Genomic DNA, 17,041 nt, shown 5'->3' with positions numbered 1-17,041 from the left:
CATGTGATCCAGCAATTCCACTTCTGCGTATATACCCAAAAGAACTGAAAGCAGGGACTTGAACAGATATTTGTGTACCTATGTTCATAGCAGTATTATTCACAATAACCAAAAGATGGAAGCAACCAAAATGTTCATCAACAGATGAGTGGATAAACAAAATATGGTATATACATGGAATGGAATATTATTCAGCCTTAAAAAGGAAGGAAAATCTGACACATGCCACAACATGGATGAACCTTGAAAACATTCTGTTAAGTAAAAGCCAGTCACAAAAGGACAAATACTGTATGATTCTACTTAAATGAGGTACCTAGAGCAGTCAAATTCACAGAGACAGAAGGTAGAATGTGGTTTCTAGGGGTAGGTGGAGCGGGGAATGAGGATTTATTGTTTAATGGGTAGAGAGTTTCAGTTTTGCAAGATGAAAAAAGTTCTGGAGATGGATGGTGGTTATGGTTGTACAACAAGGTGAATTTACTTAATGTCACTGAACTTTACTCTTAAAAATGGGTAAAATGGTGGGGCCGGCCTGGTGGTGCAAGCGGTTAAGTGCACGTGCTCCGCTGCGGCGGCCCAGGGTTTGCCGGTTCCGATCCTGGACGCCCACCGACACACTGCTTGTCAAGCCATGCTGTGGCGGCGTCCTATATAAAGTAGAGGAAGGTGGGCATGGATGTTAGCCCAGGGCCAGTTTCCTCAGCAAAAAAAGAGGAGGATTGGCAGATGTTAGCTCAGGGTCAATCTTCCTCACGAAAAAAAAAATGGATAAAACGGTAAATTTTATGCCATGTATATTTTAACACAACTTAAAAAAATTAAAAAATTTTAAAAAAGAAACAATCCATTATATAGATAATTTGGTGTCCTTAAGGTAGAGAATCTAAAAAATGAAAAAGAAAAAAATATTCAGGCTATTATAAAGGAAAATTTCCACAAACTGAAAAACCTGGAGATAAAAAAGAACCTAAAAAAAATTGTTATGTAATAATCCACATAGAGACATACCCTTGTTTCTTTATTGAACTTCAAACAAACAATGTGTCAAGTATTCAGGCAAAGGAAAAGTTACTTATAAGGGAAGAAATATCAGCCTAGCCTCTGAATCTTTCTATAGCATCATTTAACTTATTTTTCTAATTCTCTGACATTATTGTCAAAACTGTAAGGTAATGAAATTATCATACAAGAATATTATACCCAACTAAGTTGATATTCAAGTAGAGAATGGCCACAAGAAGGTATTCACAAAATTGAAAAAAACTTACAAAATATGGCAACCAATAACTCTTCTAGAAAAACCTACTTGATGATGAAATCTAGCTAATCAAGAGATGAACCAAAACAAATCATTCAGAAATAGAGAAGCCTTAGTAAAAGAATTGGTGCTAAACGCTAAATCCATTTAAATGTAAAACTAAGACTAAACAACGAGAGAAATTGTGTTTATAGGATAGAATATAAACATATAAAGTTTTTTAAAAAATAGTTACTGCTTTTGATACTGTAGCAAATAAACTCAATATCTTACTGGCTTAGAGTAACAAATATTTATATCTTACTCACATTAGATAAGGGCTGTGAGTTAGCTGTTGCTCTGTTGGGTTCATCCACACATATTTTCTCCTTGCTGAAACCAGACTGAAAGAGTAGCCCCTCTTTAGAACACGCTGTTTTCATTGTGAAGGGCTAAAGCAGGATGTCTCAAGCCAAAGCCCACATTCACTTTAAAACCTTTTGCTTAGTATAGGCGAATGACACTTCCAATCGCAATTCATTGGCTGAAGTAGGTCACATGGCTAAGCCCAAAGTCATTGAGGCTGGACTTGAACTAAATTTGGGACTTGGGGGAGGTGGAGTGGGAAGAAGGCAAAAACACTAATCTCATCTTTTCTACCAGGGCATCAATTGATACTCTATAAAGTCAAAAGGTGTTATAAACAAAACACAATGATTTTAACTTCCTTGTTTTTCCCCCTTAACTTTCAAGGAATCTTACATAGCATCTCTTATGGTAAAGAAACAATTATATGAAGTATAGCAATTCCTTAATTTTGCTTCCATATCATTTTTTCCCGTATTAAATTTAAGTAAAATTAAGTATAATCCTTCTTATTTAAATATACCATATGTATTATGACCCCATTTTAATAAAATGATTCATATCTATCTATCATCTATCTATCTAACCTATTCATCCTCTTATCTGTGATTACCCATAAAGATATATCTAGAATGAGATTCCCCATTGTCAATATAGGTTATTTCTAAGATATGGTATTTGGTATGATTTATTGCTTTCTTCTTTGTTTATTACTATTTTTATAATACGGATCTATCACTTTTATAAAAAAATAAAGTCACTGTCATAAAATGCCAAATATATGATTGTAGTAAATATATATGTCATCTACTACTCAGAAATTCTTATTTTATTGTGTTTCATTTATTGCAGTAACATTGGTTTATAACATTGTATAAATTTCAGGTGTACATCATTATACTTCTATTTCTGCATGGATTACTTAACGTTCTCAAGTTCACCACCCAAATACTAATTACAACCCATCACCACACACATGTGCCGAATTATCCCTTTCGCCCTCCTCCCTCCCCCCTTCCCCTCTGGTAACCACCAATCCAATCTCTGTCTCTATGTGTTTGTTTGTTGTTGTTATTATCTACTACTTAATGAGTGAGATCATACGGTATTTGACCTTCTCCCTCTGACTTATTTCACTTTGCATAATACCCTCATTGTCCATCCATGTTGTCACAAATGGCTGGATTTCATCGTTTCTTATGGCTGAGTAGTATTCCATTGTGTATATGTACCACACCTTCTTTATCCATTCATCCCTTGATGGGCACTTAGGTTGCTTCCAAGTCTTGGCTATTGTGAATAACGCTGCAATGAACACAGGGGTGCATGTATCTTTACGCATTGGTGTTTTCACTTTCTTTGGATAAATACTCAGCAGTGGAATAGCTGGATTGTATGGTAGTTCTATCCTTAATTTTTTGAGGAATCTCCATACTGTTTTCCGTAGTGGCTGCACCAGTTTTCACTCCCACCAGCAGTGCATGAGAGCTCCCTTCTCTCCACATCCTCTCTAACACTTGTTGTTTCCTGTCTTGTTAATTATAGCCATTCTGACAGGCGTGAGGTGATATCTCACTGTAGTTTTGATTTGCAATTCCGTGATAGTTAATGATGTTGAATATCTTTTCATGTGCCTGTTGGCCATCTGTATATCTTCTTTGGAGAAACGTCTGTTCAGGTCTTTTGCCCATTTTTTAATTGGGTTTTTGGTTTTCTTGTTGTTAAGATGCATGAGTTCTTTATATATTTTGGAGATTAACCCCTTATCAGATATATGGTTTGCAAATATCTTCTTCCAATTGTTAGGATGTCTTTTCGTTTTGTTGATGGTTACCTTTGCTGTGCAGAAGCTTTTTAGTTTGATCTAGTCCCATTTGTTTATTTTTTCTATTGTTTCTCTTGCCCAGTCAGACATGGTGCTTGAAAATATGTTGCTAAGACCAAAGTCGAAGAGCGTACTGCATAGGTTTTCTTCTAGAATTTTCATGATTTCAGGTCTTACATTCAAGTCTTTAATCCATTTTGAGTTAATTTTTGTGTATGGTGTAAGGTAATGGTCTACTGTCATTTTTTTGCACGTGGCTGTCTGGTTTTCCCAACACCATTTGTTGAAGAGATGTGTGTTCTCCATTGTATGTTCTTGGCTCCTTTGTCAAAGATTAGCTGTCCATAGATGTGTGGGTTTATTTCTGGAGTTTCGATTCTATTCCATTGATCTGCGTGTCTGTTTTTGTGCCAGTACCATGCTGTTTTGGTTACTCTAGCTTTGTAGTATATTTTGAAATCAGGGAGTGTGATACCTCCAGCTTTGTTCTTTTTTCTCAGGATTCCTTTAGCTACTCGGGGTCTTTTGTTGTTCCATATAAATTTTAGGATTCTTTGTTCTGTTTCTGTGAAAATTGTTGTTGGAACTTTGATAGGGATTGCATTGAATCTATAGATTGCTTTAGGAAGTATGAACATCTTAACTATGTTAATTCTTCCAATCCCAGAGCACAGAATATCTTTCCATTTCTTTGTGTCTTCTTCAATTTCCTTCAGCAATGTTTTATAGTTTTCGGTGTACAGATCTTTCACCTCTTTGGTTAAGTTTATTCCTAGATATTTTATTCTTTTTGTTGCAATTATAAATGGGATTGTAGTCTTAATTTCTCTTTCTGCTACTTCATTGTTAGTGTATAGAAATGCAACTGATTTTTGTATGTTGATTTTGTCAGAAATTCTAAAATGCTTTTTAAAACTTTTTAATTTAACAAAATTTAATTTCTCTCTTGGGCTCTCACAATTTCAGGAACACATGCAAACATAATAGGCAGGGTCTTTGTATTAGGGGGAGGGTGGGAACATTTGATTCTCAACTCATCTCTCTATGCTGGTTGTCCTGCCGCAGCCTACGTTTACAACCACGTGGCCCCTGTAGTCTGGTGGCTTTCTCCTCTTCTTCCACTCCACATTCGAGGCAACACAGATGTCAGAGAGGCTGACCATGGCATCATCTGCCTAAATGCAGCAAGGAGCAGTTCCCTCCCTGGTGTCTTGACAGCTCCGTGGTGCTCTACTCCAGACACAGGAAACCAGATCAAGTCAGCCTGTAGAGAACCCCCAGCATGCTCTGATAGTGACATGTAGCTACACATAGGCAAACAGTAATGGGAGTCCTGAATCCCCTCTTGCTGCCAGCCCTGAGCACAGACCAGGAAACTCTAGAGCTCTGACACCAGTATCCCTCTCTGTCCAGCCCTGCCCTAATTCTTGGGAATACTTTCAAGCCTAGGGACATGGAGAAGAAGGAAGCCACTCTTTCCTGAAGCAGATATCATCTGAGACTCCTGCGGGATGCTCCTTCTCTGTCTCAGAGGCACCCAGCACAATCTTGTGAATGTGCTTAGGTGTTTGGAATATGTAGTCGGGAAAGCTTTCAGTCCTGCTGCGTTCCTCCTATGAGGCTCTCTGCTTGTTGAATGGAAGTGAGGGAAAGAGGAAAAACATCTAAAGGAAGGTAGGGGAAAATCCGTTGGTTAACAACTCAAATGTATTGTTTTGCCATATCAACAGTGAATTCAAAACTCTGTGATCTCAACGTAGAAGGCAGTGTACCTGCCAGGTTATGGACCATTATTTTTGCTTTTGGAAAGGAGATGCTCACAGTTGATGATGAAGAGGTTGAGAGTAAGAGTGATTTGCTGGAAGACTGTTCTCAGTTTACCTCCAAAACAAAGAGAAGCACACTTTGTCTTTCCAACAAGCCAAGTGCTCTGCAGACCAAGAGAAGCCCGAGGAAGGGTCTGAAATATTGGAGAGGGGAGTGAGCAGGATATTCGAGCAGGCCAACGAGAGGATTTATGGCTAATGGGATACTAGAGCCAGACAGACTTTCATTTAGAGAGAAGGCAAAGGAAGAAAAGCAAAGCAACAAAAACACAGCAAAATGAAAAAAGAAATGTATTAATAAAGAGGAAAGAAGAAAAAAAGCCAATTACAGATTTGAACATAACTTGAGGAAATCCTTCTGGACTAAGAGGTATATATAATGCAAGTTAAATCAAATAATTTCCAGATCTTTCTTGAGACTTAAAGGTATACGTGCATGATGCATGAAGGATGATTCATCCAATGTGTATAAAATTTTGAAAACACCTTTGCTTTCTACTGGTCTATTAATCACAGGACCATTTAAAATGAAGAGAACATCTGCTCAAACATGTGAGTGTCCAAAATTGTCCATGGAGAGCTTCCATGCCCCACTTGACGCATCTTCCAGCTTAACTACTTGGGACATTTTCTCAATTCCTGCAGGGAAACACTGTAGTATTCACATTTCCCGAACAAATAGGGTTGTTGTTTTTAATTCAGCTAAAATAGGAAAGGTTGTAAGAAAAAAAAATCTCACAAGTAAACAAAGCTTACAAATAAGTAGAAATTCAGAAACATTATCAGAGAAAAGTATTTTATGAAAACCTATTTTATGTATTTGAAACAAAAATCTTTGCTCAATTATGCCTGAGTATTTTATTAAATTGTGTCTATGTTCCACCTCATTCCAAAAGAATCTGATGCATACGAAATGCACAATGTAAGTAGTTATGACATAAACATTGGTAATCTAGGTCTCACTCTTTTTCTCGATTATTCATAACCAGAGGGTCAAGTTTCCAAAATCACTGGCCCCTATTGATTGAAATGAAGGATTTCTGTTGTTGTCAGAGGGAAGACTGCTGAAAGGTATCTTACCATTGATTTTAATTATTTTCTGAATATCAATTAGCAAATGGTTAGCAGCTAAATTATGTAGGAAAAGTGAAATGAGTTAAAGTTTCTAATGCCTTTGAAAGAACTATTGCATGGCAACTGTCTCCCATTATTTCTGATCCTTTTCTTCCCAGTGCTTCCTGCAGATTCAAAGCTACATTGATAATCTGTCTTGTGCCCTTAATCTCTCAGTAACTTTTAGGCAAATGAATTTTATTATATCACTTAGGACTAGTGTCATCTAAAGTTTACAAAGAAACAAACAATAACTTTCCTAAATAAATTTAATCTTGAAATAAGAGCCATATATTTTATTTAGCAAATTATCACCAGCATTGTTGGCTACCTTTAAGATTTTTTTTTTTAATCTATTTCTAAAGGGGGGCTCTTTTCTTTCACAAACATTACCACACTGTGTTATGCTTTATGTTATCCTCCATTCCTAAGGGTAACGGTTACTTTATTAGAAGCATGCTTCCTACAATGATCTTAGGGAATCTTAGATAATTTGATGCCCAGAGTAAATACACTGGATAGAATATAAGAATGTGGCTTAATAGTTACATTGTTCCTTGTGGGTGCTGTGAAAATATTCATTTTACTAGAGTTCCAATAAGGATATGGTCTTTGGCGTTCATCCTGACATTTGTAAAAGATTGGTATCTGGTTTATAATTGTGATCTTTATGGAACAGAAAATACATCCTGACTTGCTTCTGCTTTTAAATGCATTCGATTTTTAAGTGGTCTCTCGTGCTACAGATTAGGTGCTTCCTCTGTTTCCATTTTGAAGAGCTCACATCCTATGCTATAGAATTCCAATATTTTTTAATCAGCCCTAAATTGTTCACTGGTTTTATACACCATATAAGAATGAGAGTATATTTCTTGGTACATAGCCGTCCAACCTCCTGAATACATTTCCTAATCAAATCCTCATGTTCTGCTCATAGATGCTCTTTACATCTGGGTGGGGACAATCTCCCCAAAGTTCAAGTCTGAGGTCACAAACCTCTGTTTAAACCACAGGGACTGAGGGGCTTGGCAGGAGTTGGGGGAAGGAACAGAGTGAGACACAGGCATTTAGGGAGTTGGGGCTGCCTTCTTGCCCCCATGAATTTCATGTTATGTTTGATACTACAGGGAGCTTTTTAAACAATGAACAATGTTAGTTCCCCACATATACTTAGCAGCTGAGAATTTGCCATGATTCTTGGTTGAGAGTGAAAACATGGATCCATAAGAACATACGACTAAGAGTAACATTGGTTTTCCCAGGGGCTGGGAAAAGGAACACTGTAACTGGAACATTGCAGGGTGTATAAGATGAGCATTCTACCCTGGAAAGCATTAAGCAAGGGGTTTCACAGTACATGAAATTCAGCACAGTTTCTACTTTATGCTCCTTCATGGAGAAAGAAACTGTTACATCATTCTCCCCAGGGACAAATCACCCATTTGGGCAAAAAGAGCCACACCATGAATGAGGGGCAAGAACAGCTTCATCGACACAGATGTTTTTTTTTTTTTAACTAGTGAAAGGAAAATGCTTTTTTCCAATAAAGAGTGTGCTTTGAGATCTAATCTTTCAGAGGGTCATTTCTTGCTTGTAACTTGTATGACCTAAATAGCACCGAATTCTCCCATTATGAAAGGAACATTACCAAACGCATACTTATTCTCAAGGAGATATGGGACACTGACTTTGAAATAAGACAAGTGAACAGAATTCCCTCCTCAGCCCATAGGCAGAGAGGCTTGGTAATGATGTTGGAGCCATTTACAGGCAGGTGTGAACCAACTTCCCAATGGGGAAGTTCCACATCAGAGACCCCAGCATCACACCTGGAACTAATTGGCCTTCTTTTTGGCAAATTCAATAACTAGGTTAAAGATTAAATAGACCTTGGAGACCGTACAACCACTTCCGTTTCTAAGTACCGTCAACCCCGGGGCAGGAAGGAGGGATGTTGGGGGGGTGGCCCAGAGAAAGGGCTGCCCCACTGGCCCCGCACCTGCACCAGGAATACACTAAACACACTTCAGTTTTCAAAGCCCCCAAATTAAGTGCCTGTGCATTATGTTGATAATTTCTTTCAAGATGGCAAGTTATATTTTCCTGCACTCTGTACTAGAAACATTCACTTTTAAAGGCAAGTAGTATACAAATACAAAATAATACTTTCAATAACACTGCATACCCTGGAGAAAGTAGTATGTAAAATATGAAATTGTTTAATTAGGAAGACGGATTATTTTTTATATAACCCCGGTTTTTCCATATTTTAAAAGATTATTGTATTTTCCTTTCAATTTATATGAATGAAATGATGTGTTTGTTAAAATTATATTCATTCATCATCTTTTCAACCAACATTTCCTCTGTGCCCACCAAGCACTAGTCTCCCTTTGAGACTGAGCATTCAAACGATGCGTAAAAAGACCCTGTCCACAGAACTCAGTCTGATGGGTGAGAAAGATTAATAAGCAGACAATTAAAATGAAGTGTTGTAATTACATAATTGGCAAAGGGATGTGCAGGGCCCTGTTTGAATACAGGAGGGAGATGGGGTGGGAAGAAGCAGAAGCTGCATGTTTCGTTTGTGTGTTCCTTTCAGAGTCTGTAAAAACTCTGGGATCCGCATGGCTCCTGCCAGTCTCTGCTCCCCTCTCTGCCTGGAATGTCCTGGTCAGTGAACCAGGTGAAGGGGCTTGGCAAGTGTGGAGAACTGAGGAGCCAGTGGGGGAGCACTGAGTTCAGGGGAAAAGCTATTGGAGATAAGGCTGCGCCCTGAGTTAAGTGGAAGCCAGATCTGAAGAGCTTTGTCTGCCCGCAAAAGAGGTTGGGTTTACCCTGGAGGAAATGAGAAGACTTTGAAGTCTTTTAATCCAAGGAGTGCCATTAGCAGCTTTGTATGTTGGCAACGCTCTCTGGCTACAGAGGAAGGATGATTTGGAGGGTGAGGAGCTAAACTCAGGGAAAACAGCCTTGAGGCTGCCTGCAACTTGGTGAAAGATGATGAGGATTTGGATGGGGAATGAGGGCAGAGAGATGGGGACTAAGTGTAGAGACATCCAATAGGTAGAACTGACTGAGTGATTGCAAATGTTGGAGAGAGGAAAGAGCCAGGGGTGAATCCCAGGTTTCTGGCTTGGCTTATCTAGAGCAGTTTAAAATCTACTGCCCTAGATTACCTATTCTCATGAGAAGATATCATCATTCATTCATTCATCTAGTCAACAAACATGTATTGAGCATGCCAGGCCCTGTCTGAGACACAGGATACAGCACTGAACAAAGCTGTAAAAATCCCTGCCCTTGGAGGTGACATTCCAGTAGAGAGAGAAGGACAATAGACAAATGGATTAAAATGTGTCAGGTGGCGATACCTGCTAAGAAAAAAAGGGGCATAGCCAGATAAGGGGGTGAAGAGTGATGGAGGGGTGCTAGGTAACACAGGGTGGTCAGAGAAGGTGACCCTTGAGCAGAGACCTGCAGAAAGTGAGGAAGGAAAGAGAGAGTGCTCTGGGCAGAGGGAGCTGCTAGTGCAAAGGTTTGGAGGTTGCAGCTGGTGTTGTTAGGAAGAATCCTTACCCCACGCAGAGGCTGCCATCACCCAAAGGCAGTCTGTCTTTCTCTATGACAAGGCCTAATTGAGGCAGTATTCTGCCGCATTCCCATCCCCCCCAGGCAAATATTGCAATTCTCTCTGAAAGAAATGCCTGAGACCTCAGAGAGCAAAACATCTTCAGTTCATTGGACTGGAGAATTCGCAAGTTGTTGGAAACAGCAGGTTGTTACCATCATGGAGGAGACAATGAAAGAGACGCTACATTGACTCCTGCTAGAAGCTGTGGGATGGAAAAAGCAGGATCAAAGGTGTGCTCAGGACAAAGAGAGGCCTCCCAGAGCGCAGAGAATGCCCATGCCAGCAGACCCTACCAGCATTTCAGAGTGAAGAGAGGGTGTGGCACTCCCCAGATGAGAAGCGCCCTCCCTGCAACCCACCTTCAGTCAGAAGGCTAAGGAGGCATATGCCTGGGGGCCGGTTCCCAGTGGAGCAAAGAAGAAACTCTGAAGCGTGTGAAGGCAGATGCCAAGGGCACATCTGGTGATCTCTAAGTCCTGTTAGTGGAAAAGAGAGCCACAGGCAGAACCCAGGCAACAGACACCTCAAAAGCATATCTAGAGGTGGAGGAGCTCACAAAGAGGCTGAGAAATGGCCAGAGAAGGGGGAGGAAACCCAGAGACCCTGGACGGGAGGAGGGGAGAGCTTCAAGAAGCCAGTGAGAGCAAGTCCTGCTGAGAGGTCAAGGGAGATAAAGCTGACACATGCCCACTGGATTCAGAAGCCAAAATGGAAGAGATTGGGAGTGAGTAATGGATGGTGAGTATGCTCCTCTTTCAAGAATTTCGTGGAGGAAAGAGATAGAAAAAGACATACAATTAGGCAGGGAATTTTGTTGAGTTTTTGTTTGTAAGGTTGTTTCAATGGGGAAGTTAAAAGATATACTGAGGCATATTAAAAATTTTAAGAGTTTATTTGAGCAAAAACTGATTTGAATCAGGCAATGCCAAAACAGAAGTGGTTAGCAGCCCTCCACTGATGGGAGCTCAGAGCAAGACTCTTATAGCAAAGACTTGGAAGAAAAGCAAGGAAGTGATCTGATTGGCTGTAGCTTGAGCAGTTGCCTTATTTGGAAAGCCTCATTGGCTGTTTGTGATTTGTTGTTCTTGGGTTTTGATTTCTTTACCTTGAAGCATTATAGGCTTAGGTTTGGGTTTGCTTATGTAGACTGCTAAGGCATTAGAAGCACCTCAGTGTAATGGCCTCTTTGTTTAATTAATCTAACAGGCAAAACATAAAGGTGGTTAAATGTTGAGGGCACAGAATCAGTAAAGAGCGAGAGACTGCAGATACAGGAAGAGAATGAGAGGCAAAGCCACACTGGGACCAGAGCTCTGATGGCAGGGAAGGAGGCAGGGCTGGGTGTGGGTGTGCAGATGTAGGGGCAGGAGGTTGCAATGTTGAATGGTGGTTTATTTTTTAAATGTCTTTTCTATTTCTCTTTCTTTACCTGCCAAGCAGCAGAGATGGCTTTCTATACTCACTGCCCTCAGTGGAAAAACCCAGCTTTCAGTTTCAAAATAGAGCTCTTCAAGTCCTTGGCTAATGCAAGTCTGAAGGCTGAGTGTTTTTCATTTGTAAGAGGTAGGCTATGTTGAAAGAAAAAAGCTTGGGCTGGAAGACACAAGGCAGGCCTGGAAGACGAGAGCATAGGCCTATGAAATCAGCCATTGTGTGGCAGGAGGAAGCCATAGGAAGGAGGCAGGATATGATGTAAGCTTTCCCATCACACAGGAAGGAGAGAAACCAGTAAAGCTAACCATTGATGATTAGGTAACTAGTAACTAAAGCCTTTTTCTTTTTTGCAATTACTGACTATAGCTTTTAGTTGTTCACCCACCCATTGTTAACTGTGCTGCTCAGCCAATATGCTGACTCTAGCTAGTTTCCTATAGATAACATCTCCCTGGCTCCTGGGTCACCATGGTAATGGGTGTTTGAGCTGTTTTTCAGGAATTCGGACCCCCCTTGTCCAGTTCAGGCTGGTTGAGACCACCAAACCATCAACGGGGCTGGTGCAGATGCCTGATAAGTGACCTTTTGACATCAAGAGGCTAAAAACTCCCCCCTTAGATCATGCTAACGCCACCATTTTGTGAACATGTGTCCTATGAAGAAGCATGAAGCTTGACTACACCTGTGCAGATCATCAATTACCTCACCTCTCCTCACCTCCAATCATCTATCTCCACATTTCAGACCACCTTGCCCCCTACCCTATAAATATCCCTGAGTCCCCATTTTCGGGGAGGCGGATTTCCTCACTTGGCTGCCTTGTGATTAAAACCCTCTCTGTGCTGCAATCTCATCATCTCAGTGTTTGGCTTTCCGGGCAACAGGCGAAAAGAACCTGGTTCAGTAACAGAGGTAAAATCCTTCCATTGCTGAAAGGAAACCTTAGAGAGGATTAAGAGTGGAGAGCCCAAGGTAGGCCTGCTCTGTGCCTCACTCAAGGTCATAACCAGAGGGGTGATGGACACAGGATGGAAATACCCAGATAGGCTTAGGGAACTGGAGTACCTCACAGGGTGCCTCAGTCACCATGGGGCAGCCAGGCTAGAGAACATATGACAACAACAATGGCATATCAGGCAGGGAGGGCCTGAAATAGCTCCCCTCTCCACATCCTATAAGTATTCCTCGCCTCTAGTTGGGCAAGGAAAAAATTCCTATAACAAACAGCCCTGCAATCTAAGAAACGTAACAAATTTTTATTTTTTTTGCACACACTACGTGACCATCACTAGTTGGTAGGGAGGTCAGTTCATCTTTAACACTCAGGGACGCAGGCCGATGGAGCAATAGCCGTCTTAGACATAGCTGGTTGCTCAGGCAGAGGAAAGAGGATTCGGGAGGACCTCGCCCAGACAATTACATGTTTACCTTGACTTATTTATTTATTGCTAATTGGCCAAATGAATCATATGGCCCCAGCACCCATAAGGGGCCCAGAAAGTGTAATTCAGAGATATTTGGTGAGCAGTACTAATGATTACCACATTTTCCATGGTCAAGGGGATCATTGTGCCAGCCAGAGCATTGGGCAGCTCAGGGACAGGGGACAATCATGAGGCGCTGAGGAGGACAGAGTTGAGTCTCAGGGTCGGCCGAGGTGGAGCTGGGCTGCAGGGGTCGGGTGGGGTCCAGGAGGAGGTCCACACACTACACGAGCCACAGATGCTTCAGTAGAGAGTGCAGAAAGCACAGAGGCCACGGCCACAGCCTGGGGGCATGGGATGGCAGAGCAACGGTCAGTAAAGGACAAAGGATGACACATGGACAGGATCATCTCCCTTGGGCCAGGAAAGCTCAGGAATTTGGATTGAATTGGAAGAATTAAATTCAGGATTGACCATGTTTAAAACTATAAGTGACTACGTTAACTTGAGGTAGCAAAGGAAGTGTATGTCCCCATCAGAGGAAAACAGGGGTTTGTGAGAAATTCTAGTCCCGTCACGGAGTAATAAATAATGAAGGATATATGGCTGTACATCTAGGCTGTGACTGGGACTTTTATGCTATGATGAGTAAGTGTGTGGCGGGGTGGGAGGGCATAGAGACTAGTGGCACCATAAAAATCAGGACATTCACATGCAAAGGCCTCTATTTTCTCTGTGAATCAAGAGACAGTCATCTAGGACTCTGCTCTGAATGACCAAACACCTGGAAACATGATGGTGGCCCTACAGCTGGTAACCTTGAGTGACGTCCACCCCAGGGAGCACCAACACTAGCAGGTACCCGTGTCCCCCCAGGGCAGGAACATGGCGTCCTGGGCCTGGATACAAGAGACAACAGAGTGTAGCACAAACTCTGACCCACGCAGCACACGTTTGGTTCACTGGGGGCCATGCACTCCTGGAGAGAAGTCAAAGAAAGGCCCCTGCCTCAGAGAGGGGCAGAGGGAGGCAGCAAAGACACTGCTCACATCACTTTGACATCTGCGGGGAAGTCACATTGATTGGATGTGTGCATCTGACTCTAACGAGTGAAAAGAGAGCAGACATTGGAATCAGCCTGAGCTTCAAGTCCTGGCTCTTCCAACTACCTCCGAATCACAACCTCTCGGAGTCAGTTTTCCAGCCTATAAAATGGGGAGAAGTGATTCCCTTGAGTGTTTGAATGAGGATCAAGTAAGACAATTCCTGGACAGTCCCCGGCACAAGAAAGCATTTGTAAAATATGGTTTCCCACTCCCGTTTTTGTCTCTGGTGACCCGTCTGCTCATTCAGAGACTTTACACTCTGCCTGCCTTCCTGATGTGGAGGATTCTTCAGCCAGTCCAGGTAAATCATTTGGAAAATCAAATTCAAAAGCATATTGGACATGCCAGAAGTATAAATGTCGTGTAATGAACTCCATAAATAGTAAGTGAGCTTTGACCATCCTTTCTGCCCTCCCCCTGGTAACACTGTTCTCTTGCATTATGTGACAATATAGGAGTAAAAGGCTGATGAGGAATATTTTTACACCTCCGATCACTGCCCTTCGGCCTAATGACAACAAAATTTAATTGAGTGGCCAGAGGTCGGTCCTCTGTGGGTTTGGAACATTTTTGGGTTTTTCTGGGTATGAGTGGTGGGAGATATTTCGGCATTAAGCATTAGGTCCTATGAGATATTGAGTGAGTCGGAGAGAACACTGATTCATTAATAGTAGTATTCTGGTTGTCTTTTGCTGCCTAACAAACTTCCCAATATTTTGTAGCTTAAAACAAAAATCTAGCTTTCTTCCTCATGGTTCTGGGGTTGAGGGGCTCACAGGGGCAGTTCTCACTTGGGGTCTCTCCACGCAGTTGTGGTCAGATGGTAGGCTGGGGCTGGCATCATCTGAAGTCTGAGTAGGTACCTGGGTGGGGATGTCTGGTGATTGAGTGAGCATCTCTCCCCTGATAGGGTCTCTTCTTTCTCAGAGAAAATGGTAGGATTTTTTTTTAAAGCCTCAAAAATTCATTTTCCTGGAGGAAGCATTAGGTGGTTTGGCATAATCCTAACACTTCATTTGGATGGAAGGCGGGCAGGGCAGGGATAGAGGGGCAGTAGAGCATAGTGGTTAGGAACATGGGCTTTAGAGGTGGAGACCTGAGGCTCTATTGGCTGTTTGCCACCTGTTGGCTCTCCCACTCACTAGCTGTGTGTCCTGGGAGCAGACCCTTGTCCTCTCTGAGCTTCATTTTTCCCATCTCTAAAAGGGGCTTATAACGCCTACCTTGCAGGGTATTTACGAAAACTTAAAAAGATAATAAAGTGCAATGCCCTGTGTTTAGAAGATGCTTGTTAAATGTTTGACGATGGCAGGGAGAATTATTTCATTAGCCAAGCCTAGATACAGCCCAACAAATGAGAAACCCCAATGCTAAGAAATTTGGTAGGTTCCAGGATCTCTGGCAACGGCTAGTATCAAACATTCCCTGTACTAGTTTAAACCAAGAAGGAAAAATGTACTTTTGATGAGCAAACTTGCTTGTGGATACTTGTTTCTACCTGCATCATTGTCTTTGTAGGATGTCCCCAAAAGAAAATCATGGTCGTGTCTTATTCTGGTGCCTCGTAAATGGGGTTGTTTTTTATTACAGTGGTTGTCTTTGGCTCTGGGGAGCGGGGAAGCTCAGATCACAGCATGCTCTAAGTGGGTGTGTGCTGGAAATGCCCACTGCTGGTCCTTTGTACATAGCACCTCTCCCATAAACTGTCAGATCTCTCGGTGACAGCTAAATACACGCTTTAGACGTGTGTTTAAAATCAGGCATGCCAGGCCCAGCTCAGATTTCATCTCACTGACTCACCTTCTGCGTCGGTCCTTAGGAAGAAGGCAACAACCTCAAACACAGATTGAGTTGCTTTCAGGTAGAATTACAGGACAGGGGCCTGGCTGGGGAAATGTTCCTACGATTTAAGGGCATCACAGAGGACCCTACTGCTTGAGTGCTTCAAGAAGTGTAGAAATTGGCAAGAATTTCGCCTTTTTTTTTTTTTTTTTGGTTTTTAAATCTTCATGGAGCTTTAAAACTCAACTTTAAGTGCTGGTTAAAAACTGGATAGGCAGCCACAATTTATATCTCCATCAATATTAATGCTGGGGACGAGCCCTCCACCCAAGTGACAGGAAAGCATCCAGAACTAATTTGAGTCTCCAGGCAGATTTAGAAAATTATTATGTCTCAACAGGGGGTAGAGTTGAATCTACCCGCTTTGGGCCCACTTTGGAAGATGATCTCTTCCCACTACAAATAAACAGATGATGGAAAATGCAGGCCAGGGGTGGAGAGAGCCTGACTAGGTAATTTTAGCCATTGACATAGAGACATTTTTGCTGCTGAGCAAGATCAAGGCTAAACTTGGAGTGGGCAGCGTTCCTCAGCATCTTCTGAGGTCAAACATGCAGCTTGGCGACCAGTCAGGAGAGGAATGAGCACAGAGGACGCGTCCCCTTCAGCTCAGCCAGGCTCTTCACAACAACAAGGGTCTGTTTGGTTCTTCTTCTTCCAAGGAAAAAGACGTTTTTAAAAAAGGACTAGCAAAACTCCTTGGCCACATTTGGATTATGAGATCAGAAAACAAAATCATCAGCAAGCTTAGGTAGAAATAGACATAGAAGCAATCTATTAATCTGAAATTAGATGAAGTGAATATAAAGGATCATTAACAAGTATTTCTTGAAGCCAGAACTGTGTACTTAGCTGTGATTTCTAAATCTATTTTATTTGAACCATATAGAGATGAAAATGGTTTTCCCACGGTGAATGAACCAAAATAATGTGACCACCAAAAACTAAGCAAGGCTTAGGCGGCATTAAAAGAAGTATAGAAAGTAGAAAGAGGAAGGTGATGCTATTGTTCCTTTCTGTGCTATGGGTTCCAAACACCACATTTTAAGAGGGAGTAAGTGATAACCTGGGGCATGTTCAAAGGAGAGAAACCAGGGTGGTAGAGTGACGCAAAACCCCGTCACATAGAGATTGTTCAAGAACTGGAACTATTTGGGGGGGGGCGTAGCTCAAGGCGCAGAAGGACATGCTTCTTTTTTTGGAGAGGGGTTTTAATTTGAAAGGCAGTCAT

This window comes from Ceratotherium simum, chromosome 20, assembly GCF_057802395.1.
Source record: "Ceratotherium simum simum isolate JZ-2026a chromosome 20, ASM5780239v1, whole genome shotgun sequence".
In the NCBI taxonomy this organism is placed as follows: domain Eukaryota; kingdom Metazoa; phylum Chordata; class Mammalia; order Perissodactyla; family Rhinocerotidae; genus Ceratotherium; species Ceratotherium simum.
The sequence above is the reverse complement of the archived record's forward strand: the minus strand, read 5'-3'. Positions refer to the sequence as shown.